Consider the following 21,968-nt stretch of genomic DNA (forward strand, 5'->3'; position numbering starts at 1 on the left):
TACCTTGTTGACCATGTTCAAGAACCAACCAATAATATAAGATAGTGTTTGAGGTTTAAAGCCAATGTTGACACGAAAACTGCATTGCCATATTCCATTCATTATTGTGCATGAACACAGTTGTTCACCCCATGCACACTAGTAAGTGTTCAGTGTCTCTGCTACTTTACGTCCCAATTTACTACCAAATTATATTTTATATTCAATGAATTTAACCTATAATAGAATGCACACTTTGTTTTAAAATCACACAGATTTGAGGCATGTGAGTTATTGAACAAGAATGAGCATCAAATACTGCTCCGAAGTACACATGCTCTCAAGTGGCCGAACAGGACAACGGTTAAAATAATCTGACTGTGCTGCTGATAAAATGTATACTATATGCATACACTAGTCTAGTGTATGCATTAAATCAGAAGTATACAATAAGCTTAAAAATAATGAATCCATATTTAATTTGACACAATTCAAAAAGATGCATTGAGGCATAAAAATACAATCTGTTCAATGGGCTGTACTCACTGTCAGTCATTCAGCTGTCAAAACATAGAAAATATCTAAAACATTTCCAGTGCAAACAAATCTATCTTTCACAGCATTTTTTAAAAATTGGGTCAAATTAAATATGCCTGACTAAGGTATTTAAAATACTGAAGATGCTAAGAACAGGCCAATGAGGATGCATGCTAATGTAGAAAGTTGGCCAATCCATATAAAATAAAGAATTAATAAATACTAGAAGAAAATGGACACAAAATACTGTTTTGTAATTCTATTTAATAATTTATATAATGATTATATAATCTATTATATAATTTAAAAAAGAAAACTGTTCATTATTATGTACATTATTATATATGTACCATATGAGTGGTCTGATATACAGCATTGCCATTTACTTTACTAATCAGAGTAGAAGCACAAAAATAGGTTTTATTACAGCGCTGCCTTGCAAACACCCAAAGTTTCCTTTATAAAGTCCAAACTTGAGTGGCTTAACCTTTTCAGTGGCTTACTTATTTCAGGCACAGGTTTGAGTTAAATCCCATTTGCTGCACAGCTAAAGGGAAGTAAGATAGTGTATACTGCAATCAGAGAACTAGCTTCACTGCTTATTTCTGCTTTCCATGTGAAAAATATTTTTTAGCATGATCATTTCCAGAGTGTATCCACCACTAAACACATCAGATGTTGCTGTTTGATATTCCTTTCAAGTGTTTCTTGGAATTGGAGTGATATATATTGTCATATGCCTTGTTTTATCTCTCGTTTTGATCTAGAATGGACTGTGGTGTATCTCGCCATGCCATCGGCATCAGCCTTCCAAGTGCACATGAATTTTCATGCGTGAACTGTTTTTTTCATTACAAACAGAAGAATATCTCTAGAATATGCCCCATTCTACCTTTGAGGTCGCTGAGTATTGGATGTGTATCTGAACATGCTGTGTATATATCTCATGTAGAGTCTTTATTACAGATATGAAAGGCACATTATGCAGTACATCAATAATAAGATATTATCCATTAATCGGATGTGGCGTGTGAATCATTCTTGTGAAATAATGAAGAAGTTAACAAAACGTACCAGGCAACCATAAGACATTCAAATGTAATTTATCCCTGAGATTCATGAAAGGTTGTTTGGATGATGTAATAAAAGAGTTATATATTAAATTTTGCGTGGCTCATGGAACATATTGTCTCTGTAATATAACAACTTGTAAGGGTGGACTTAATTGAGCAGTAAGATCCTAAGGTATATTTTTAATAGAAGTCTCTATTATTTCAATTGACTATGTTTTGTAATTTATTTCTGATGGCAAAGCTGCGTTTTCAGTAAAAATCTTTCTAACATGCTGATTTGGTGCTCAAGAAAAAAAAATCTTAGCATTTTTTTTCTCACATAAGCCATGATGCATTATTTCTAGGTTCTGTGAATAATAGAATGTTAAAAAATAATGTTATGTATTAGAAATAGAAATCTTTTGGTCACTTTTACCATACGGGTTTGCCCACTGTGTTCAAGAAATCAGCAGATATGTCTATGATTGGCTGTGTTTGCTCATAGCTACAAAAAGACACTGTAAATAGAAACCTTTGACACTCTGCAGTGCACAAACATGCAGTAGAGCATTTGTGTGACGGTGGGTAAAGGAAAGTCTGGAAGCAGATGCGAGTTAACAGATTTAATGGGAAGATATGAATATGAGTACACAAACAAACAATGATGATGAGACAACGACACTCCGTGGTGATGGTGAGGAGGTGAGGAATCCAGATGATGGCGGCGTGTAGGCAGCAGGAGAGGATGGCACAGGAACTGCGGGGAATGGAGCCTAAGGTAAGTGTCGTGGTAAGTGAGTGAACTTGCGGAGAGTGGATGAGGTTCAGGTTTCACAAGCTAATCAGTGCAGACGCGAAACACACAGATTTCACCACAAAGTGCAAACACTCCGTGATCACGGTTTACCAACCGTGACAGTACCCCCCCCCTCTCTAAGAACTCCTCCTGGAGTTCCCAGAAGGGCCTACCTGCTGATTGTAGTCATCAATAAGGGAGTGGTCCAATATGTCCCTAGCAGGTACCCAACTCCTCTCCTCCAGACTGTAAACTTCCCAGTCCATCAGATATTGGAATCCTCGTCCCCTCCGTCTCCAGTCCAGAATACGATTAACCGAATATGTCGGTTCCCCATCTACAAGACGCAGCGGCGGGGGAACCGGAGTAGGCTGATTAATACGTGCATAAAACACGGGTTTAATTTTGGACACATGAAAGGCGGGGTGTATCCTATTGTATGCAGGAGGTAGTTTGAGGCAGACTGTCAACGGACTAATGATTTTGGTGATAGTGAACGGGCCGATAAATTTGGGAGCTAATTTATTAGAAACGGATCGCAGAGGAATGTTACTGTTAGAAAGCCACAGTTTTTGACCCATGACGTAGACGGGAGGCTTTGACCGGTGGCGATCAGCCTTGGCCTAAGTGCGCTCCCTCACCCGGAGCAGAGTCTCGCGGGCTCTGGTCCAGGTGCGGTGACACCTCTGGACAAATGCGTGAGCGGAGGGGACCGCGACTTTAGATTCCAGACTGGGAAACGCTAGTGGCTGGTACCCTACACTACACTGAAATGGAGAGAGGCCCGTAGCTGACACTGGCAACGAATTGTGGGCGTACTCCACCATAGAGAGTTGTTGACTCCAGGAAGAAGAATTCTTGGAGACCAAACATTGCAACGTCCTCTCTAAATCTTGGTTGGCTCGCTCAGATTGTCCGTTGCTTTGGGGATGATAACCCGAAGACAAGCTAACTGACGCTCCTAACAATTTGCAAAACTCTTTCCAAAATTTGGATATAAACTGAGATCCCCTGTCTGAAACCACGTCTACCAGGAGGCCATGAAGCTGAAAGACGTGATCTAGAACAGTGACCGCTGTCTCCTTGGCTGTTGGTAATTTGGGCAAGGGAATGAAATGTGCCGCATTCGAGAACCGGTCCAATATGGTCAAAACGACCATCATGCCATTAGAGGGCCGCAGGGCGTTAACAAAATCTAGAGCGATATGGGACCAGGGTCTCGAAAGGACAGACAGTGGTTGAAGAAGCCCATCAGGAGGTTGGTTAGATGACTTACCACTGGCACAAACTGCGCAGGCCAAAACAAAATTGCGGACATCGCGAGCCATACGTGGCCACCAGAATCGTTGTCTAACCAACCCATTAGTTCTACTTATCCCTGGGTGACAAGCAACATTAGAACAATGACCACACTGAACAACTTAGGACCTTAACTCCTCCGGCACAATTAAACGGTTCGGTGGGCAACCGGACGGAGGCGTTACCCCTTCTAAGGCCGTCTTGACTTTCGACTCGACCTCCCATATGAGTGCGGAGACCACTAATCTCTCAGGCAAAATACACTAGGGAGTCACCGGGTGGGCGGAGGGATCAAAAAGACGTGACAAAAAATTGGGTTTGACATTTTTGGAACCCGGGCGGTACGATAGGGTAAATTCAAAATGACCAAAAAAAAAGTGCCCACCGAGCCTGCCTGAAATTGAGTGTTTTGGCAGTTCTAATGTATTCTAAGTTCTTGTGATCGTTCCAAACAATAAAGGGAACCCCTGAACCCTCCAACCAGTGACGCCATTCCTCTAATTCTAATTTGACCACCAACAACTCTCTATTGCCAATGTCATAATTATGTTCGGCAGGAGATAGTCAATGTGAGAAAAACGTGCAAGGATGTACCTTATCGTCCAAAGAAGCACGTTGGGACAACACTGCTCCTACCCCCACCTCTGATGCGTCGACCTCCACCATGAACTGCCGTGTGGGATCAGGGGCCACAAGGATGGGAGCCGAAATGAAGCGGTTCTTGAGGTTAGTGAACGCAGCCTCAGCTGCGTCCAAACACCTGAACGGAGTACTGGGAGAGGTCGAGGCTGTCAGAGGTGAGGCTAGTTGGCTGAAATTACGTATGAAATGGTGATAGAAATTGGTGAACCCCAGAAACCGCTGCAGGGCCTGACGGGAATCTGGAGATGGCCAATCTATCACAGCCTTAACCTTATCAGGATCCATATGTATTCCCTCGGACGAGACAATATACCCTAGGAAGTGAACAGACTGTGCATGGAATACGCATTTCTCCGCCTTGACAAAAAGCCCATTCTCAAGTAACCTCTGGAGCACTCGTCTGACGTGTTGAACGTGTTCCTGGAGAGATGAAGAAAAAATCATTATGTCATCCAGGTAGACATATATAAACTGATCTACCATATCTCTCAATACGTCATTCACAAGTGCTTGGAAAACCCCGGGCGAGTAGGAGAGCCCGAACGGCATCACCAAGTGCTCAAAGTGCCCTCTAGGGGTATTAAAGGCGGTTTTCAGTTCATCCCCCTTCCTGATGCGCACCAAATGATAAGCATTGCGTAAATCTAATTTTTTGAATATAGATGCTCCCTGCAACCTCTCGAAAGCTGAAGACATGAGTGGTAAAATATAGGTATTCTTAATAGTAATGTTGTTCAGCTCTCGGTAATCAATGCAAGGTCACAGAGAACCATCCTTCTTACCCACAAAAAGAACCCCGCCCCCGCTGGAGAAGAGGAAGGATGGATGAACCCAGAGGCTAAGGAATCAGAAATGTATTTCTCCATGGCCTCCCTCTCAGGAATAGAAAGAGAGTATAACTTGCCCTTAGGTGTAGACTTACCTGACACTAAGTCTGTGGCACAGTCGTAGGGATGATGCGGAGGGAGAGAAGCAGCAAGGGACTTACTGAACACTTCCTTCAGGTCCAGATACTCAACGGGCACATTTGGCAAAACCATGTTCTCCTTCTGAAAGACAGAAACAGGAACAACAGAACAAGCAGAACCCAGACAAGACTCATGACATCTTTCACTCCACAATGTGACAGTGTTAGAACCCCATTCCACTCGTGGATTATGTTTGGATAACCAGGGGTGACCTAAAACAATGGGAGCAACAGGGGAGTTCATGAGAAAAAAGGATATGATTTCTTGATGGTTTCCAGACGTGATCAGTGTGATGGGTTCTGTATGGTGCGTGACGGGAGGCAGTTCCTGGCCGTTGAGTGCTGAACTGAACTGAAGAATCAATGAAGTTACCTTCGGCTCCGGAGTCCAGAAGGGCGTGACACTCGTGATGTTGATTCTTCCACCGCAGTTTCACCAGAAGAAGGGTCGATGATATAGGTGAGGACTTCTCAGCGGAGATCCCACCCGATAGTAGCCTCAAATTTACTATCGGGCTGGCTCTTTTTACTGGGCATGAGTTGATGTTATGAGCAGAGCCTCCACAGTACAAACACAGTCCTTGGGACCTCCGCCGTTCCCTCTCCCTCCGGGACAGCCGAGCTCTACCCACCTGCATGGGCTCGTGATCGTCGACAGAACCGACCGTGTTCTCTCAACTCAAGCGCCCCCTAGGACTGGGTTGGCGGCCCAGGCGATTAAGCCTTGCGTCAACTCGTAAAGCCAGTTCACTGAGTCCGTTGAGAGTGGGGGGCAGCTCGAGGAGGAAGATCTCCTGCTGAACACGGTCGGATAACCCATGCAGGAATCTATCCCACTGCGCCGCCCCGTTCCACTGGCACGTGGCTGCCAGGGTGCGGAACTCGATGGAGTAATCGTTGACGGAGGAAGAACCTTGCCGGAGTTCCAAGAGACGATGGGCGGCTTCCCTGCCGGTCACGGCCAAGTCGAAGACTCTCCTCATTTCCTCGGAGAGAGCGTAGAACGGGGCACACACGGGTGTTGATTTTCCCACACCGCCGTCCCACATAAGGCAGCCTTGCCAGACAGTAATGTGAGTTTAAACGCTACTTTAGACTCTTCAGTAGCGAAGGTGCAGGGCTGTAGGGCGAAATGCATAGAACACTTGGTTAGAAAAGTTCAGCAAAACGCTGGCTCACCCACATAGTTCTCCGGTGCCGGAAGTCGCGGCTCTGGCCAGAAGTGGTCCTGGGGAATCTCCCGGGAGAGATTTGAGCTGATGGATCCGCTGGGTGAGCTCGGACACCTGTGCCACCAGCGCTCGGATAGCGTGTCCGGTGTTAGAGATACTCTCCTGCTGCTGATCCATGCTTTGACCACTGTGATGCATAAAATCCGTGAGGGTGTTGGTGCTCGCTGCTTCCATGGTGGTGAGATCGTTATGTGATGGTGGGTAAAGGAAAGTCTGGAAGCAGATGCGAGTTAACAGATTTAATGGGAAGATATGAATATGAGTACACAAACAAACAATGATGATGAGACAACGACACTCCGTGGTGATGGTGAGGAGGTGAGGAATCCAGATGATGGCGGGGTGTAGGCAGCAGGAGAGGATGGCACAGGAACTGTGGGGAATGGAGCCGAAGGTAAGTGTCCGTGGCTGAGTGAACGTGCGGAGAGTGGATGAGGTTCTGGGGAAAACACTGACATCCAACGCATACAACACTAAAGCCAGACGAACAGGGTAACCACATCAAACATGTAACAACAATCTCACAAACACAAGACGTGAGACAAGCCAATATATAGTGGATGAGTAATGAGTGGCAGCTGTTGCTGATGACAATTATCGGAGACGCCCACAAGCTAATCAGTGCAGACGCGAAACACACAGATTCCGCCACAAAGTGCAAACACCCCGAGATCACGATTTACCAACCGTGAAAATTTTTCTTTTATGCCGAAAATCATTAGGATGTTGATTAAATATCATGTTCCATGAAGATATTTTGTAAATTTCCTACTATAAATATATCAAAACTTAATTTTTGATTAATAATATGCATTGCTAAGAACTTTATTTGGACAACTTTAAAGGCGATTTCATCAGAATTTAGATTTTTTTGCACCATCATGACTTACTTGTGTACATGACTTACTTGTTTCAGACGAATTCAGCTGGAGTTATTTTAAAAGTTGTATGGTCTTTCATGCTGTTTGATGCCACTCAGCGGGTGTTGCACTACATCAGTCTTTGAGAAGTTTAATAAAAAGCTCATCCATTAAAAAAAGGGTCTCACACAGCTCCGGGGGTCGAACAAAGGCCTCCTGTAGCAAATCGCTGTGTTTTTGTAAGAAATGAATCCATATTCAAAACTTAATAATCACTTTAATCTAGCTTGCTCTCACTGTTGTACACAGAAGTTAGCAGTTCCAGGGAAATTATGTATGAGGTCAGCTTTGCTCCTCCACCACTCAGAAGTGATGAACGCGGAAACGCAGCGGAGAGATCATAACAACGGTCACTAATTAGAAGTAAAAAATGAGGATTTGTAAAGAAGAATGTCAGAGGATTTTGATACAAGCCAAGAAGAGACTGGATTTCCTTTGCTAAAGTAAGGAAAATTAGCTTCCTTTGCTCCTGTTAACAAACGTTGGTTTTCACAAGACTTACCGGAGCATGCGCTACGCTGGCCTCATACGTCATTCCTCGGAACTGCTTTCATTTTACAACAGTGAGTGCAAACAAGATTAAAGTGATTATAACAAGGCCTTTGTTCATGCCCTGGAGCCATGTGAGACACTTTTAGTTATTTATTTTTGCGCTTTTTATTCAACTTCTTATGAACCGATTCAGCCAAAAGCCATCAAACAGCTTGAAAGATCAAAGACAATTTTTAAAATAGCACTGACTGGATTCGTATGAAAAAAGAAAATCATATACATCAATGATGACTTCAAGGCGAGTTATTTATTTTTGGGTGAGCTAACCCTTTAAGACTGGTTTTGTGGTCCAGGATCACATATTTTTCAAATAACTGTCATTTTGACAGTTTAAACAGGCTGTCAGTTTTCATTTTAACCATCTTGGGCTTTATTTATATTTATTTTAACAAAGTATGGTTTAAAAGGGTAAGATTGTTAGAAAATGACTATAATTTTAAATATCATTCTTCTGTTTGAATGCATCCTTCTAGTGATGGCAAAGCTCTATTTTCAGCAGCCAACACTCAGTCTTCAGTGTCTGACCATCGAAAAAATTGCTGTGCCTGAGCTACATAACGGATTATGGAAACCTGGCAAAGTGTTTTATTCTACAGGATTCTTTAAAGATCAGGAAGTTTGAAGAACCAAATTTTTTTTTTTTAAATGGATGGGATTTTTTTTTAATTCTTGTTTATAATGATTTAAACTTACTGCATGGTGGACCTTTTCTCAGGACTAAACCATTTTCTTAGCCATTTTTTTCTGATTACTTTTAACCAGTTGGTCTCAAGATAATTGGATGTAGCTCCCCTCAAATTCACGATATGTGACACAAATCATATACTGTACATTTATCCTTAACAAACAAAATTTTACTTAAAAGTGTTTTGCCAATATTTGCTCTTTTTGACAGCTCTGCTGAAAAGAAAAAAAGAAAAACAATAGAATCCATCATGGTTTTTACTGGTTATAATGGGACTTGTATTGGTTTTAATGGTCATTGTAATTTGGTTTCCTTCTATTGGTGGCTTGTTAAAACCGCTAAATCCTAATGGAATGTGTCAAACAATACAGATTTTTTTTTTTTTGAATGGTTTTAATGATTAAAAGTTTTTTAATGGCAATTGTAGTTGAAACCATTCGAATTTCTGTGATAGTTTCTGTTTGTTATTTATTTATACATTTTTTCAGCAGGGTAGTTGTTTAAACTTACAATAGTATATTCATGTCATAGCATAGAAATAAAAATAGAAATAAAAAGCCTAATAATTGTTAAAAATCATCAAATCACGTAACCAGGCTGATGTGATGAACTGTCGATCATCTCCCCATTGGCTAGTCTTGACCTTTCTCAGGGTTACTTGCTGCATGACAAGTACAAAAACAATACAAATAATAAACCGCAGTTTACATTTTCAAGTGTTTTCTCTTAAAACATAAACATTTGGAAGATAATTTTACAACATCCTAATACGATCACAACTCATTAATATAATCTCAATAACCAACAATCCCACAGTTTGCTGTCTATAAAATATGTGTAGTAACAGAGTAAAACCTGCAGGTGGCATCATTCCACTATTTTCTGTCCCTTTTTTTACTGCATGCCCAATCACGTTTGGTAGTAGATTAAAAATAAAATTAGAATTATCAATGCCACTTTGACACATTTAAATGATCTTTGTTGTCTGTCTTCTCTAATTTTCATGCGTATTTGATTGTATTCCAACTGTTTTCAGCTGTGGTGATTCAAATAAAGCAAAACATAATTTCGTTGCATATACCACACTTACAAAATGTAAATATATTAATATAAAAACACACGTCAGAAGTAATTCACAGAGTATGAGTTCCAGACCTTTTTGTTCATGACACTGGAACAGGAAAATGTGGAGCAACTCTGGATTTGCCCAGAGCTTTTCTGCAAATTTGAGTTGCAATCCTCCATGACAGAGATTTGAGAAAGAGTGCATGAGATAACAATTGTCAAAGCTTTTGTTGCAGAAATGTCCAAACCCATCCCATCTGGAGTTTGCATGTGAGAGATTTCATAATTTGGAAAACAAAAATCCGCTATTTGATAGGATCAGAATAGAACTTCAAACTAAGAACCTGGAATAGGGGCAATAGGATTTAATATTTGTGTAAGCAGTTCGCAGTATTATAGCATAACACAGTTGGTTATAGATCACGTTACAGGGATAGATCACCCAAAACTTTCATTTTTCTGTCATTATTTACTCACTCTCATATTGGTCTTTGTTCTGTGGAAAATTAAAGAAAATATTTTGACAAATGTTTTGTTATTGTACCAAGGTTTTCCAAAGTATGGAATGACATGAGGGAGAATAAACTATCCCTTTAAGATCTTTTCAAAACATTTACTGTACTTTCTTGTAGATACCAGCATGCACTTGATTTAGCTGGTTTGTCCATGTGATGCCTTCCAGGATAAACAATGAAAAATCAACAGAAGTACTATGAAGAAGTTAACACCAGCACAGGAAATGGTGCTTTTGCCCTAGGCTGCATGTTTTCTGTTTTGACTTTATATTTGATCAAAAGAATAAAACAAGTCATTGACATTTATCTCTCTGAAGACTCAAGATCTTAAAATCTGTCATCTGCACAGTGGGTGTTTTATTCTTCTGAGGTTTGATATTGAGATGCAAAGCACAATTTCTCATCCCTTTCCTTCAAAGCCACGAGCCCACACTGAGAGAGCAGGGCTCTCCATAAATTAGTTGGAGGTCTTGCTGAGAGATCGCGATGGCGAATGAGGTGCTTTCAGTTCTTTTTCATACTTCTTTGTTGTCACTCAGCTTTGCCTCCACAACACAGCGGAGTGACTTATCTCATCAGCAGCAGTAATGAGAGCCCTAATGCAGATTTGCTGCATGCAAACCCATGTTCAGGTCCTTTCTGAAATGGTTAAACACGTTAATGCACCTTCCTTTTATATATCTACCTCTCTTGTGTTCATTCTATTGGGTAAGTTAATTAACACCCGTGATGATTTGTAGTCAAGATTTATCAAACCACTAAAGGTTAACCATTAACCAGTTGGCTGATAAAGTCAAAAGAGTGACGGGTCTATGACAAAAAGACACTTCAAAAAATAAATAGTTGAGAATATGTATAAATAAATAAATAAAGTAACTTGATGTAGTAAGCATCACAAAGACCCCCCACCCCTTAATCTGAGTGATATCTCCTCTAAAAGTATGATTAAAAAACATGCTATGTTGTAAATAACAATGTTTTATACTTCAAATAATTTTGAAAGTAGTAAAACAAAATGTGTTTTACATTTAGAAACATTTTGAGTCTCTCCCTCCCTCCTCACTTAAACATCAGATGAAGTGATTATTTTCTCTTTAATGCAGATGATGCAAAAGTATTTATATTTTGCCATGTTAGCAATAATCCCATGACCTGCTTGATGTCTACAACGAACATGGCCACTGTCACGGCGTGACCACAACAGCTTGACATTGTCTAATTTGTCACCGTCTCTCTGCTGCACTAACAGTAGTAAGGCTGTCCTCTGTGTATACCTATCCTTACAAGTACAAATTTATCTGGATTATTTGTGTCCCCTTCAAAAATTGTTCTTGAGAAATTTTATGTTTATTGTCCTCCCCTACTGTTAGACGAAATTTCTGCCTCTGCACAAACCTCAAGAATGGCAGCAATCAAGAAATTTAAAATAATGAGTGTAACAATGTTCGTTGTGTAGGAAGGAAGACGACAGGGTCGGCTGTTACTACTGACTGCTTTTTATTAAAAATAATAATAACAAAACAAAAGGGCATGGAAAATAACAACTGATAACAAAAATTCCATGGTCCAGGAGTGTATGAGTGTAGCAGCCAGCAGTCCTTCTCTCTCTTCCCTGCTCCTGTTTCTCCTGGTGTTTTATACTCTCCACGCCAATTACTGCAAGTAGAGACAGGTATTCGTTATTTGCGCTTAACCCACTCACTCACCGCGCGTCTCCTGACGCTCTCCCCCGCTGCAGGGTTCGCTAAACCACGCCCCCCCGCCACATACCCCCACCGCCCAACTCAGGCCGGGGAGCCATCCAGCCTGCAGCCTCCCCCCAGCCCCCTGTCTGACGCATCCGTCTGCAACAAAAAAGGGAGAGAGAAATCAGTAGAGTGAAGCAATGGCCCGCTACATAGAGCAGCCTTCACCTGGGAAGATGCCTGCTGGCACGGCTCCGTCCACTGAACCGTATCTGGTGCTTCCTTTGTAGTGAGATCAGTCAAGGGGCTGGTGAGGTCCGAATAATTACGCACAAACCTTCTATAATATCCCGCCAGCCCCAAGAACTGTCTCACCTCCTTTTTGGTCTGGGGACGCGGACAGGTCGCAACTGCTGCAGTTTTATCAATTTGGGGACGCACCTGCCCATGTCCCAAGTGAAAACCCAGATACTTTACCTCCACGCGCCCAATCGCACACTTCTTCGGGTTGGCCGTGAGCCCAGCCCCTCTCAGCGACCTCAGTACCACCCTCACATGCTGCATATGCCGCTGCCAGTCATTACTAAATATAATGATATCATCTAGATAGGCAGCAGCATATGCACCATGGGGCCGCAACACCCTGTCCATCAGTCGCTGAAATGTATATGACAATAACCCTTTGTTAAGTCCAATGTCGAAAAAAAAAACGAGCCGTACCAAGCGGGTCAAGTAATTCGTCAACCCGTGGCATTGGATATGTGTCGAATTTCGACACAGCATTCACCTTGCGAAAATCCACACAGAACCGCACTGAGCCGTCCATCTTAGGAACCAAAACTATCGGGCTCGCCCAGTTACTGTTGGATTCTTCTATTATCCCCATTTTAAGCATCACACCTAATTCTTCCTGAACAATTTTTTTCTTGTTTTCAGGCAAGCGATATGGCCAGCTGCGAACCACCACGCCCGGTTCAATATGGTGCTGAATGAGATTTGTACGGCCAGGTAGGGGAGAAAACACGTCAGCAAACTCTGCCTGTAATGTAGTCAAATCAATGAGCTGGGAGGGCGAGAGATGATCTCCCCCTGGGGCCAGAGCGAGAGATTGTTTTTTATATCCGCTTCTGGTCCAAGATCATCCTCTCCACTAATCACCGTCGCCAGCATCACTGATTCTCCCTCATTCCATTTTTTTAGGAGATTGAGGTGATAAATTTGACGCACTCCTCTCCTATCTGAGCTTATTACCTCATAATCGAGCTCTCCAACTTGCCGTGTGACCTCAAACGGTCCTTGCCACTTTGCAAGTAATTTTGAACTTGACGTTGGGAGTAATACAAGCACTTTATCTCCCGGTGCAAATTTACGCAAATTGGTTCCCCTGTTATACTGCTGGCTCTGTTTGTCTTGGGCCTGTCACAAATTCTCCATAGAGAGCGGCTCCAAAGTGTGGAGTTTTGTTCTCAGGTCCATCACAAACTGAATTTAGATTGAGAAGGTCCGTCCTCCCAAGTCTCTCTTATGACATGCAGCACCCCACTGGGCTGGTGACCATAGAGCAACTCGAAAGGGGAAAACCCCGTAGAGGCTTGCAGGACCTCTCGCACAGCGTCCTCCCAAGTGTCTCTTATGACGTCCAGCACCCCCCTGGGCTGGCGACCATAGAGCAACTTCGAGGGGGAAAACCCCGTGGAGGCTTGCGGGACCTCTCGCACAGCGGACAACAGGGGTTTCAACCATCTGTGCCAATTTTTGTCATCTTGCTGAATGAATTTACGAATCATTGTCTTAAGGGTGTGATTAAAACGTTCGACCAGCCCATCCGTTTGTGGGTGAAAGACGCTGGTTCGAATAGATTTAATGCCCAATAATTCGTAAAGTTTGCTTAATGTCCGAGATATAAACCCCGTGCCCTGATCAGTGAGTATTTCCTTAGGAATCCCCACTCGGGAGATTAAAGAAAACAGTGCGTCAGCAACACTATTAGCAGAAATGTTGCGGAGAGGCACTGCTTCTGGATATCGTGTTGCATAATCCACAATGACTGATGCAAAAAAAACGGGTCATGAGGCGATTTAGTGTCGTTCCTTGTCCTAAATGACCAGCCATTGGATTAGAATGAGCCGCCTGAAAAAACCTATCTTTAATTACTGCAAAATATGGATAGGTAAGCGGCTGTCCAGGATGGAGAGGCTGACCGTTGATGGTCCTGACCTGTTCAAACGCGTGTTTCAGTGTCTCAACCTGAGACTGCTCCAGGGAAAAATCATCGCGCTCCGAGACAATAATTCTCTCGATTTCACTCTGTTCCCCTGAGGCAGTACTCAGTGGTCCCGGTTCAGTCTCTCCCGCCTGCACACTCGCATCCCCCTCCGGTTCATTCTTTCCTCAAGAGGCATCCGTGCATAAAACCCCCAATAATTATTTAAACGCTGGCCAATTCGTCCCCAAAATTAACGGATGCCGGAGGTGCGGATTAACTGCCACCTCAACACTATGGTTTTGTCCCCTTAATTTGATAACGACTGGCAAAATAGGATACTGAACCACATTCCCATGTACACACCATACTTTAACCATGCGGCTCATATCCAATGCCCCGGATTGTATCAAACTTTGATGGATTGAGGTTTGGCAAGGAGTGGGTTAAGCAGTTGGCATGGAGGAACGAAGAGATTCACCGACCCCGGGGCACGCCACCATATGGTCCTCCGCGAGATCAATAGCCGACTCCAGCGACGTGGGGCGGTGGCACTGGACCCACTCGGCAGTTTTTCTTGGCAGCCGAGTGACGATCTGCTCCAGCACCACACAACAACCTCGCCAGGGAGGTTCCCAGTCTTCACGATCCACTCATCAACCTCGCCATCCGAGTGGAGAAGCATTTTCCCCTGTGACAACAAGCGAGGTATACTGAGACTGGTTCTTTCTCTCCACCCCCATCATTTTTTCTACATCCTTCTACTGGTGCAGAACCTGCTCCAGAACCCATGCTTCTGGGGGGGCTTACGTATCTTTCCCAAGGAAAGAGAATGGAGAATTTTGTGCCGCCTCTGTCTCTACTGTGGTTCCGACACGCATTTTGTGTCAACATGTCAAGTAAAAGCCAATGCTCGCCAGTAATGGGAGGGGTACTGGCAAGCGCTACTCCTCTGGTCCCTTCTCACAAGACCAACACTAACATCCCGGTACATCTGGACTGGCAGGGTTCCTCTGTCTCTACCTGTCTCTTCCCTGGGGGCGAGGGAAATTTCATTGACGAAGCATGGGCCTGCAAGCAAGGTATTCTTCTCATTGATCTAGAGGAGGCCACTTCCCTTTTTGCCCTAGATGGTAGTTCCCTTCTTCCCATCTGCCGTGAGACTGTTCCATTGTCTCTCACGGTCTCTGGAAACCATCATGAGACCACTTCCTTTTTAATTTTCAGTTCTTCTTTTTCTCCCATACTGCTAGGATATCACTGGTTAGTTCAGCATAATCCCCATATTAACTGGTCTAAAAGAACTTTTCTGTCATTGAACCATCGTGTCATGTTAAATGTCTTGTCTCTGCCATCCCTCCTGTTTCTTCCGTTTCTGTGTTTCAGGAGGAGCCAGGTGCTTTGTCTGAGGTGCCGGAGATGTATTGTGATCTGCAAGCAGTTTTCAGTCATTCCGAGCCACTTCTCTCTCTCCCCATCGCCCTTATGATTGTAGCATCAATCTCCTTCCCGGAACTACGCCACTATGGGGTAGACTGTATTCTCTGTCGATTCCTGAGTACGAAGCTCTTGAGAATTACCTCTCAGAGGCTCTCAATGCGGGTACCATTGTTCCCTCCTCCTCTCCTGTCGGCGCAGGTTTCTTCTTTGTGAAAAAGAAAGATTGGTCCTTGCGTCCCTGTATAGATTATCGGGGGCTCAATGACATAACGGTAAAGAATAAATATCATTTTCCACTTATGTCATCCGATTTTGAGATCTTGCAGGGAGCCAAGTTTTTCACAAAGTTAGACCTGCGCAATGCTTACCATTTGGTGCACATAAAGGAGGGTGGAGAGTGGAAGACCTCATTCATTACTCCTCCCGGGCACTTTGAATACCAGGTTCTTCCTTTCGGTCTCGTAACGCTCCCGCAATCTTTCAGGCACTTATAAACGACGTTCTTCGCGATATGCTGAATATCTTTGTCTTTGTTTACCTAGACGACATTCAGTTTTTTCACCCTCTCTTCAGGTTCATATTCAGCACGTTCGACATTCAACTTCTGATAGCAAGGTGCACACGTGTGCCTATTTTTCGCACTGTCTGTCGCCTCATGAACGCAATTATGATGTCGTTGATCGTGAGCTACTCGCCATTCATTTGGCTTTGGAGGAGTGGTGTCACGTTTATGTACGCTTGGTCGATCACGTTTTTAAACTCCATGGTTTACCCTCTGATACAGTTTCTAAAAGGGGCCCCCAATTCACCTATCAGTTTTGGAAGGAATTCTGCCATCTGATCGGGGCCTCCGCCAGTCTTTCATCTGGGTTCCATCCCCAGACCAATTGTCAGGCCGAACGGGCCAATCAAATTGTCTCGCTTTTAAAAATCCCGCGTCTTGGTCTGAGCAGCTCCCCTATTCCGAATACGCTCATAATTCTCTCCCCATCCTCCGCAACTGGTCTCTCGCCTTTCCAAAGTTGCTTTGGATACCAACCACCTTTATTGTCCTCGCAGGATTCAGATTCATGCGTTCCGTCTGTCCAAGCATACATTAAATGTTGCAGACGAACCTGGTAGAGGGTGAGGTCAGCTCTTTATCTTTCTAGGACTAGGATGTGCGTATCGGCGAATAGGCATCGCGTCAAGAGCCCCCGCTATCATTGCGGCCAAAAGGTGTGGCTTTCCACCCATAACCTACCTCTTCAATCCATTTCGCGGAAACTGGCACCTCGTTTTAGTGGTCCTTTTCGGATTTCTAAGATTGTAAGTCCTGTCTCAGTCAGGCTAAAACTTCCTCCAAATCTCAGTCGGTTCCACCCTGTCTTCCATGTCTCTTGTGTTAAGCCTGTTATACGCGCCCCGTCATGTCCTTCGCACCCTCCAGTCTCAGTTGAGGGCACTCCTGTTTATAAAGTCCGAAGACTTCTAGACGTTCGCCATCGTGGTCGCGGTTACGAATACTTAGTGGACTGGGAGGGGTACGGCCCTCTCACAGTCTTCCCCCTTAGGAATTATTACTGGCCTGATGTTTTGGCTGATTTGGCCTTTGTGATTATTTTTCAAGAGGTTTCTGTCTTTTTCACCCTACTGGTGGCTGCCTCATTTACCTTTTATTAAATAACCTATTGACTGTCATTTCGCTATTGGGTCCTCTCTGACCTTATAACAGAGGCAACAGTTATTTCCTATAATTGTAAAAAAAAAATCTATTAACAATACATTTTACAATTATTTAAAAATAATAACTTAATTGTTGCTTGAGTAATTTGAGTGTTATGGATTACTTGCAAATTATTGTTATGTTTTAATCAGCTGTTTATGCTCTCATTCTGATGGCACCCATTCACTGCAGAGGATCCATTGGTGAGCCAGTGATGCAATGCAAAACTTCTTCATATTGGCTCTCCCTTTGACATCCTTGATGGCTTGAGGGTGAGTACATTTTCTGCTAATTTTATGTTTGGGTGAACTACTCAACAACTGAAGTATTCTTGTTTCAGTCAGCTGAGGTGTAGCATTCAAACAGGTGTCTGTTTCACACCACATGGCAGAAGCCCAGTTATTTCGAACTGGTCTTGAAAACAACACACAATTTTTACCCATATGAAATGATGATTACTGCTACATACACAAAACTTTCACTCTTTTTGTGAAAAAAGTAATAATAATAATCAACTATCATTTGAGGTTTAATTCATGTATAGAATAGCAATGTTGCTAGTGGCTAAAAAGGGCTTTTTCTGGCCTGCTTCTCGCACAGATGTACGGGGAAGCTTCTGTCTGACAGTATACACAGCATTTTTGGCTCAGCACAAACTGAAGACCTCTCTCAACACTTCAGATGTGTTATGAGAAAACTGCACACTGATATGAATCTCCCAGTCTTGTGCCAAAGAATCTCTGATTTGCATAAACTGTGATGGGTCACAAGTCTATCAAGCAGAATACAGAGATTATGCTGAACTAATTCACACCCAAGGCTGCAGAACCGTGTCAGCTTTGAATAATCTTCTGCCTGATGCTTCCACAGATGTGTCAAGATAAACTTTATCCACCAATCAAAAGATTTATTTGCTCAGGTGAGATACAGAAGTTGGTCAGAAAATATAAACAGGCATCAAAGAGATGACTTATCTGCATGTAAATTTGAGTTTTAGGGGATGCACAAAAGAGTCAACACTTCATTTTTTCCCCCAAGATTTTAAATATCAAACTTTTGCCCAATGAATCACATCATCTCATAGAGTGTCGTCTAATTCACTGTGTTCACTGTGTATGAATTTTCAGACTATATAAAATTAAATTAAAATGTTACACTTTATTTTTATAGCCCACTTTAGGCATTCTACTAACTAAGTAACTTGGAACTGCATGTTAACTAACTCTCCGGTTAGTGACTGTTAGGTTAGTGTTAGTCTATTAAGTTGACATGTACAGTGGGTCCGGAAAGTATTTAGACCCCCTTAAATGTTTTACTCTTTGTTATATTGCAGCCATTTGCTAAAATCATTTAAGTTCTTTTTTTTCCCCTCATTAATGTACACACAGCACCCCATATTGACAGAAAAACACAGAATTGTTGACATTTTTGCACATTTATTAAAAAAGAAAAACTGACAATGTCACATGTAGAAACATAATTTCCAATTTTAACAGAACAAGTCCTATCCTGCAAATAAGAAAAAAAAAACACTTAAGTGCAACATCATTAATTCCAATGTAATCTCTAAGATGTTCTATTAAAACAGCATGATCTTTTGTGTCAAAAGCAGCCCTCAAGTCTGTACTGTGAATTGATCTTCCTACTCGCCTTACATTTCTCCCAATTGTCTCAGTTGCCCTTAATAAAAGTCACCTGTTTCATTCTAATCCTCTTTGTGAGTTTCCTTCCGTAACTGGGTGAGCTAGTGCACCATGGTAAAGATTTATCCACTCTTACTCCCCGAGCAGAAGGCCATGGAGGAGTATATTGAAGAGGCTTTACAACAAGGTCCTTCAACATCCCCTGCTGCTTCGAGTTTCTTCTTCGTGGCCAAAAAGGACAGAGTCTTGTAGCCTTGTATAGATTACCAGGCACTCAAAAAGATACAGGTGAAGTTCCATTATCCACTTCCCCTCGTTCCAGTGGCAATTGAACATCTCACTGGAGCCAACGTTTTCCTCGAACCTGATAAATGTTCCTTCCATCAATCCTCAGTGCAGTTCCTTGGATAAAACATCAGCAGCAGTGGCATCCAGATGGACCAGGGGAAGGTGGAAACAATTAAGAACTGGACCCGTTCCTACCACCATCAAGGAACTTCAGCGCTTCCTGGGATTCTCAAACTTCACAACTACAGCTCCATCACCTGTCCACTCACCAGTTTGTTGAGGAACAAGACCAAGTCTCTGTCCTGATCACCAGCTGCCACAGAAGCATTCCAACTACTCAAAGAGGCATTCACCAGCGCACCGCTCCTCATCCACCCAGACCTCAACAAACCCTTTGTTGTGGAAGTGAATGCCTCCACCACTGGGGTAGGAGCGGTGTTGTTTCAGCAGCAGAGGAATCCAGATAAACCCCATCCATGAGCCTTTTTCCCCACAAACTCAGCCCGGCAGAGAAATTAAGAAATCAGCAAAAGGGAACTCCTCACTATAAAGCTGGCCCTTGAGGAATGGAAGCAATGTTGGATGATGCACAACATCCTTTCAGTGTCCTTACTGATCACAAGACCTTACAATACTTGCACGATGCCAAGAGGGCTCAACCCCTGCCAGGCACATTTGGCACTATTTTTTTGCTTCAACTTTACCATTTCCTGTTGTCCAGGCCCCAAGAATATGAAAGCTGATGCTCTCTCTCAGCTCCATACCCCAGAGGAGATCAGTGAGGAAACGGAACCCATCATTTCCAAAGAACTCATCATAAGTCCCGTCCAGTGGGGCTTCAATCCTACCCCCTCCTTCAATGCTTCCACCGCCACTCCGTCGGGCTGTCCACCTGGAGTACAGTATTTCACCAGAGCACAGTGCACTCCCTTGATTCACTCCACCCACTTTTATAGACTCTACTGAAGTTCGCTATTCAAAGAAGTGCAGCGTCGTCAGAGAAACAACGCTCATCGCGGACTTCAAATGTGGGAAGTCAAGACTGTAGTGATGGGAAGTTCGGATCATTATACCGACTCAGACTTTTGAGTCGCGTTCAGCAAAATGAACGAATCTTTTTTCGAGTCATTTCGTTCATTTTACCAAAATGTAATTAAAATGTTACGTGTTACTTCCCCAACACATCTAGTACGCAAACGTTGATCACACTACAAACAACACAAAACTAAAATGCTATAAGATACAGAAATGATTAATTAATTCTTTACCTGGTCTTCAGTCTGTGATTAACTCACCTCTTGTCTGACAAGTCTTCGGGTTCAAATCATTTCTTAATCACGTGACATATCCATGCGCTATTTCTGTCACTGTTTTTGTAACTGTTTATTGAGGATCTGTGGTGTGTTATTATTTTAGAAATAAATAAAAACCTGTTATAAATATAATATTCATTAATTTGTCTTTTTGACTGTCTATCAGTAAATAAAAACTAGGCTATATAATAATATAATAATCCAAGTATTTATAGCCTAGTTTAATTTTTTTTTTTTTTGGGGGGGGGGTCACCTGCGGCCACCCCATTTGGAGGCAGTGCCCCAGCATGCCCCCACCACAGAAAATGCTCTAGACATGCCCCTGCCCAGGGGCCAAAAGCACCCTCTCGCTGCTGAAGGACTGCTTCTGGTGGCCTAACATGGCCAGCGATGTGAGAAGGTTTGTCCAAGGTTGTTCCGACTGTGCCATCTTGAACAGCCATCGCCACTTACCATCTGGCAAACTCCTGCTGCCCGTTTACATCTGCCCATGGTCACACATAGGGGTGGATTTCATCACAGACTTTCCTGCCTCTGATGGTAACACCTGTCGTCTTCTCCCCTTAAAGGGCCTTCCCACGGCAATGGAGACTGCGGAACTCATGTTTAATCACATCTTCAGATACAATGAAATTCCTGAAGACATTGTCTCAGACTGTGGACCACAGTTTATATCAAGGGTATGGAAAGCCTTTTTTGCCCTATCTGGAGTATTCAATAAGGACCATTGACTCATCTGGGCCATTTGTTAGCTGACACACATCTATAAAAATATTATACCGATGAAAAATCTAATGAGCTATCATACCTTCATTCCATGTATAGACATATGGATCTTGTAGGCTCTGATGGGCCTTTTTATTATTTTCTGTGGCTGCACTGTCAGAAACAATATTGACAACTATGTCTGTGGAGGTCATCTCATCATACACAGCAAACTGTTATCAATACTAATGGATTATAAAAGATATAAGAAAAAAGATGAACAGGACTAATAACAAGCCAAGTCAAGATCAGGAAAAAAATCAGATTACTGATTCTGCTAAATGGCTTTACTAACAGTGAGTGCAGGCTTTTTATATTTCACAGGGGATGAATTGAAACTGACATGAGAAGCTCACTGCTGTTTGGCAATTTGCAATGGGTTGATACATAATAGTCTTTCCTGCTCTCTCTCAGGACTAATTTTGTACATGAATCCCTGGTCAGAAAACTCACCAGGACCTGTCACTATTAGTTAGATCAGACTTGCGCACGGTTCAACATGCCACTTTAAAATCATGGATCAATGGTTAGAACAAGCTTATATGGTCACTTTGTTGCATACAAACTGGTTTCTTAATATGCAAAGTATGTTGGCATTAGTCAGTTGATGTGATTCTAATAACAAAGAATACAATTTAACTAGATGTATGATATCCCTTATGTACATCTGGCAAATAGTTTTCAA

This window comes from Carassius auratus, chromosome 27 (genome assembly GCF_003368295.1).
Source record: "Carassius auratus strain Wakin chromosome 27, ASM336829v1, whole genome shotgun sequence".
NCBI classification, from domain to species: Eukaryota; Metazoa; Chordata; class Actinopteri; order Cypriniformes; family Cyprinidae; genus Carassius; species Carassius auratus.